Below are 7,328 nucleotides of genomic sequence, written 5' to 3'. Positions count from 1 at the left end.
CCCTTTTCTGCAATACTGGACGTTTGGGATGAGATTTTATCCCGTGCTATATGATAAACTAAATGGGGTAATTTGGGGTTTTAGAAAGGAACTGTGATTATCCACGATGTCATTTTTTATTTTTTTATTTTTACTGAATGCACATTTTAACAGTCCTGCAATTTCACTAAAGTTAGATTAAGTTAATCAGTCAAAGTCCCTTTAAAGGTAGGCTAATATATGTGGTCTTTGGTCACAATGTGCTAAAATAAATTAAACTTAATAAACTAAATAATAGTATTCATAAAAGTAATCATTTTGGATTATTGAATTACACATTTAAAAAAAATAATAAAAGGCAAAAAAGCCTTTTGTCTTCTGTCGAAAACAAACAAGTAGGTGTAGCGCTAACTGCTCTAGAAGCACCAACTTACTGCGACGAACTAGAACTACCTCAAGAACGTGGAAGTTAAAGGTATAGTTCACCCATAAATAAAATGTCATTGTTGTTGTTGTTTTATTTTTATTTATTTATTTTTGCACACAAAGAATATAGCTATTATCATATATAGCTTCGTAAAATTACAGTTGAATTACAGTTGAACCACTGATGTCACATCAACCATTTTGTCGATCTTCTTGGTGCCTTTCTGGGCCTTCACTGTGGTGGTTACCTTGCTGTCTATGTAGGGTCAGATAGCTCTTAGATCTCATCCAAAATAACTTAATTTATGTTCTGAAGACGAACAAAGGTTTTATGGATTTGAAATGACATGAGGGTGAGTATTTAACGACAGAATTAACATTTTTGGTTGAACTATGTCTTTAAGCTGAAGTCCATAAATTATGCCTCTTTGTTGCCATCTCTGTTTGAAACTTGGAATTGCAGTTATTTGCGGAATTATCTTCTTTACGTGGGTTGTGCATCGGCACGGCTCCTCAGCGCAGATGAATCTAATGTTTTAAGGCTGTCTGTCTGCCACACAATGACTTTTCCCTTGGCCCAAGTACCGCAAAGAATGACGGCCCGGAATTGGCCCAGAACTGGATTAAAGACTCGGGCCACACATGGGCCATAACCGGCCAGAATCTCAGCCAGTTTATCAGCCTTAGCTGGCCCTGATCTGGGCCAAAACAGGTTTTATTATTGGTGCCAATTCTCAGCCTTAAGTAAACCTGAATCCCCAAAACTGAGCCACACCTGAGCATTTTATAGCTCAGACCCAACCCAGACAGCAATATAGTTTAATGTACTTTATTAAAATAGTTTGTGTCTACATTAAAGCATGTCACAAAATGAATAATTGCGATCATATATACAAGGTAATAATATGAAATATTAGACACAAACTATGTCAATAAAGTACATTAAACTGAATAGAAAATCAGACTTAAAACCCACACATCATGTGCAATAAAAAAACAAAAGCCTAAGTTAAGTCTTCAGTAACGGTGCATGTCATTGTGCCAGTATATAAATTCTGTGATTTCTTTTTTTAGAGCACATAAAGTTATCATTTATTCACAATCACTTGTTAAAACATGCATTTTAGATCTTAGAATATTAGTGTAATAATATTTTTATATTTATAACTAGGGTTTTAGAGCATAAATGGTCTTTTGTTGTAATTTTTATCTATTTCTATAAACCTTTGCTTGTCAATAGGATTTTAGAGCAGATCTGTTGTAGCAATAGGCAAAGGCTACAATCTCATTCCACAGTTACACAGTTTGACCATTGATTATTTTTCTAATTATTTTGTCAATATTGTAATCTTACAGGCCATTAGGTATGTTTTTTTTTCCTACATTGCAGTTGGGGATATTTTTGGAGACACATAAAACGGGCTATTTAAAATCTAGTGCTCTACTGATGAGAAATAATTCTTTTGTTCTTTTAAAAACAGAGCCATTGACATAAGCTTGCTGACGGATGCTGATGCTTTCAATACCTCAGAGACCAATGATGAATTACTGCAGACACACAGCGCTGAGCATGCAAATATGTCCAGCTACTCTGATATTGCAGCAGGGGAGGACAATGCGCTTACATCTTTTAAAAAAAGACACCCTGTTTGACTATCTCGCTCTGCATTCATTTTGTTCATGATGATTAATAATTTGTCTCATTAATGTTTAATTCACCATACATATAAGCTATATATATTTCTATACACATATTATATTGAAGGAGTGGATGCCGAGTTGCCATATCCTTCATACCAGAGATGGGACCAAGTCCCCATGTCTGCTTCATACTGATATTATATTATATTATACATGATTTCTTGTTTGACTATTAATCAAGTTATAGCAAGAGTGAAATGTGTAACCTTATGTGTGCTGTATTTCTTTTCCTCAAGATTAATGTCCACATATTATGTGTGTGTATCCAACCGTAATGATAAGACACTTGCCAGTGCTAGAAAGCCTTGAATTTTAGATAAGTTCTCTGTGTATGTGTGTTAGTATCTGTCTGTACAGGGAGAAGCTCAGACAGTCCCAGGACAAACAATCAACTGCCAGTGTCCAGCGTATCAGATCTACGTCTTTGGAGAGTTTTATCTAGGTTTTGGAACCAATCAGAATTTTGTTGACTCATGTATTGACGCAATTAGTATCCTCTGTCAGGGTATAACTGTGCTTGATTTTGTATTGTACTGGGGGCGGCCTGCGAACTCCTTCGAGAGTGTTGAAGCTGACTTCTGCTGATGAAATTGCAAACTATTTTCTTCAAGTAAAATTATTATTATTAATTGAACTCATCTCTGAGTCCTGGTCTTCATTGCGACATATCTGGTCCTTGGGTTTTAACTGTAAATTCCCCTACAGTTAATGGTGGAGGATCGGCGGGCAATAGTTCTTTGGTGACATCCCTGATCAATCATCAAACCAAGGTAGGAAAGATTTTAGATTTAATATTATTGGTTAGGGACTGTCTGTAAGTGGAGGGGGTCGAGAGAAGGAGGAACGATAGACTCACTCAGACGTGAGGGGGTAGACACCAGCTCCAGGGTGGAGTAAGGTAAATTGGTGTCACAATATACCTGTAAATAAGTAACCTTGTGAGTATAAGGGGTACAAGTACACATCGGTAGGTCTTGATATAAGATATTTAGAGATGTGTACAGTTACAGAGGGAACAGGTGCACACCTATAGGTCTTAGAGAGAGACGTAAAAATTTTCTAGGTGTGCACAGTCCAGGGGGGGACAAAAACGCATTCTTAACAGGCATGTGAACCCGTAAAGGGCAGTGCTGGGTCAAGCACCGAGGGACAAGGGACACATAGAGCCGTAAATAGGCAGTGCTGGGTCAAGCACAGAAAGCCGAAAAGCACGAGAGGCCATAAAGGGCAGTGCATTTACGGCCAGGGAAGCCAAAGTAGGGGTATGGGAAATCCCGAGAAGAATGTAAGACGCTAGACGGGGGTTCTAGTCGTATCTCGCTCTTCCAACTCTCGATCACCCACCATTACAGACGGGGGCGCCCCGAGCTTAGAAATAGGCCAGGTCAGTGGTTAGGGAACAGAGTATCCAAAATTAGTGTTTAAAAATAAATAGTGATAATTCATATGTGCACCTATAAAAAATATAGGGATATATGCAAAGGGAAAGTATTGATTGATCTGGGATGCCTCAGGAACAACCCCAAAAGAGCTAAAATGTAGTTTTCATGACCCTGATTGGATTGGACCAGTATATGGAAATTCTGGAATATACTTTGCAGTTTCATCACGCAGAAGTCAAGTGCTGTTGGTAAGATCGCCGCCTCAATATGTTTTTGGTTTATGATAGAAATATGACTGACAAATTAGGTAACCTGGTAAGCCCTGATAGAAATAATGAAACAGAAGAGAGCAAATGCTGTAAACAGTTTGGCTCTGAAGCTCTGACTTTAAAAATATTCTCTGAATTCATTGAAAGAATGGTCAGTCTGAGCTTTGATTCTGATTGGAAAGTTAAAACTAAAAAATTTATTGGCTTTAAACAAAGACAGAACCAGAGAAATAAACATTTATAAATGTATGTGCCGATTTGTTAAAAATAATCCCCGAAGTAACTGAGTGCTATATAATTGTTGAAAGTCCTGACAAGGAATACTGAACAGAATCCTGGGTTAGTGAAAAAAAACAACTGAAGGCACACAAATTGGCAGTGGCATTTTGGAAAAACTTAGAAGCTTATGTTTTGCTTTAAAAAAGATAAAATTACTTTGACTACAATGAAGCCGTTGTTTTATCTCATGCTGGCCCCCACCATGACTCTGGCTTAAGCTTTAAAAGTACCAGAGACATGTTCTGAGTAAAAAAAAAAAAAAATGTAATTCCTATATTTACTAATGTTTGGCCAAAAGAGTAATTTTATTGTTGGATTGCAAAATTGTAGTCACGCAGCATCATAAAAAAAAGAAAAAAGAAGAGAAAAGAAAATTATTTTTTGTTTATGAGATGATAAAGTTGTAAACAAGTAACATAAACGGGGGTTTCAAAGTAACTTTGAAGACAGCATGCTAGCAAGACCCAAAGTAATATACCTGGGTCAGATAACCTCTGACAGATTTAAAACCAATGTTGAAATTCAGAAGCAATGGCCAGAATTAAGTGAATGGATAAATACAAGTTGATGTAAAAGTAATGACAATGACTGCAAAGAACTTTGAGAAACATTTGAGTTGCGAAAATAAAGTAAAAATACAAATATAAAGATGTTTATTTTTAAAATGCATATAATTTCTGACAAGTTTTAAACTGGGCTAGAGTAAAATGATAGTACGATGAAATTGTTAAAAATGAATGAAAATGCATTGTTACGAGTCCTGAATCCCTCAGAGTTCTCTCTCTCTCATTCAAAGTAAGCTAAAATGCCATTATCTGAGCCTGTGTTTAAGTGATAAGATATTTATAGTACAGCACAGTGTTTCAGTCAAATCATAGGCACTGAGATGCTAAAGGACATGATAAAACGAGTTCAGATTTAATGCATTAAGAGGGCAATTGGTAGTTAAATGTTCAACTGCCCAATGCATGTAAGAAATAAGAGATTATTAAAATAATGAATAACAATTTAGGAGCAATTGTTGAAGAGACATGAGGTCTTTAAAATCATAATACAGACCCTGAGCTATAGATGTAAATAATTTTGAATAGTTAAACAGTTGTATTGCTATTTGTTCTATGACCAGTAACTTATCTGTCTTATTTTTAGTCTTCACCATCATACAGGGCCTGATGGCTCCAGCTACAGAAGCAACAGAAAATTACAATGAATGGACGGGTGCGAAAAATAAATTCACTGAGTAATCTCAGCATGATAGTTTGGAGGTATCCAATTGAGTTTAGCGATTAAATATTAGTTTGATTAACCTTTTTCAATGTTTTAACACTAGTAGGTGCTGTCAATGGCTCTCATGGTTCTTGAGTGCACCTTTCCTAAGCTGCAGGAAATACTGGATTCTGGAAGAAGACTGTCGAGGATGTTGCAACGGGAAAGAGTGGTTACCAGTGTGCATGAGGTGATTTCTCAATGACGGGTAAGATCCTCTTCTGGCCAATAGGGGACAACCTAAGGCAGGGGGTCACCGCCACTGGGCACCTGCCCTGAAGGGAGGTGTTATATGTGAGATGGTAGTGGAGTTGAGCGGATGCTTGATAGGCCTAGAGCATCATTAAGAGGGGAACTGTATGAAGTACAGCAATCTGCCTCAAAATGTGAGCTCCTCCAGACCTGATCACCAGCAACCGCATTCCTTGACTGATTGTTGTGACAAGCATCCACAACTTGATGCAACTATGCCAGTGGATCAAACCCTGAGGAAAAGAGGCTTATTTATAAAGAGTTAATGGCAATGGGCTGTCAAGAACCATCTGAGACCATGTGATGACAGTCATTATTTTGAGACAAAATTTCTTATGAGGCTAAAATTATATTGAACTAATATGTCAATATCATAGTCTTTACTCATGCAGGTCATTAGGCATGGCATAAGATGATTACAAGATATGGTGGTGGCTAAAAATGAAGACTGCTTCTGCTTAATCAAGAGATGGTTTAGATAACACAGGTTAAGGGAATTAAGCATGTAAGGTAAAAATAATTTTAAAGAAATTTTCCTAGCATTATGTATTTTAAACAGTTTAAACTGAGATTTGAGATATAGAAACTTTGACATTTTTAACCTATTTGAATGATTTAGGGTTATATGTTGTAATGAATTTGATATTATAGTCTAAGTTAAAGTTTGGCAAAAATTGTCAAAATAAATAAATAATATTTTGCACAGTAAGAGAGAGAGAGAGAGTGCTTGAGTGGAGGCAGGGATGGTGCTCTTCTTCTTTTATTGGCCTGCTAAGTCAGAGTAACCAAGACAGCAATGATTTGAAGACCAAAACAACCAAGCTGATTTTACTCTAAATAAAAATCATTAATGAACAGGCAAACTTTGAGATTAGATAAGAGACTAGGTTCAAACTAGGTAAAATGCACAGACAATGTTTAAGTTTAAATCCTTCTGATTTAATTGCAAAAGCAAACCTTAAATATGAGCTGTTAAAATATTAATGTGTTAAGTATGTGCATGCACAAGGATGGCTACTATAAATTTTTGGGGGACAATTCTGTTCCTGTTTTGTTTCAATTGAGTTACTAACCTCTGGAAAGAGTGTTTTATCATTACAGATGTGTTGAGTGAAATTACTTTACAGAAGTCGATAATTCTGAGTGAAACTAATGAAAAGACAATGCCGAACATGGGACAAGCTTTAAGAGGATTGGTTATCCAGCTCTGTCTGCTACTGGTAATAATGACTTATTTGGTCTTTTATAATACTGATTTAAATCACTCTCTGGATTAATATGTTAAAGAGTGTTTATATGATTGGATTTGTGAAATTTAAGTTTGCCGTCCAAAATGGGTTTAAAATCCATGCCTAAATTTAAATGAGGGTCTAAATTTTAACAAGTTAACACTTTGTTGTTTGAATGGTGAAGGTAAATATTTTAGACTTGACGGCAGAAAAACAGTGACAGATTGGCCAAGTCACTAACCAAATTATCCAGAGAGCACCCTCACATAAAGAAGCCTGGTGGGAAAACAAAGGAGTGAATCCTGCTTGTGTAATATAGTGCAAAAGCTTTATGTAGTGGTTTATGTAGAACAGAGATAAGTTGAACAAAAACGTGTGGATGGCCCCTTAATGGAGCAAATCCATAACAAGAGGTTTGAATTAATTGAAATAGCACAGCAAAAAAAAAAATTATAATAATAAATTTTGTTTAAACAACACAATTGTAATAGGCTCTATGGAGCTGCTTATGAACACTTGTCAAGTCAAATTAATATTGTGAACAC

The sequence above is a fragment of the Carassius gibelio genome, chromosome A18, assembly GCF_023724105.1.
Source record: "Carassius gibelio isolate Cgi1373 ecotype wild population from Czech Republic chromosome A18, carGib1.2-hapl.c, whole genome shotgun sequence".
NCBI classification, from domain to species: Eukaryota; Metazoa; Chordata; class Actinopteri; order Cypriniformes; family Cyprinidae; genus Carassius; species Carassius gibelio.
The sequence above is the reverse complement of the archived record's forward strand: the minus strand, read 5'-3'. Positions refer to the sequence as shown.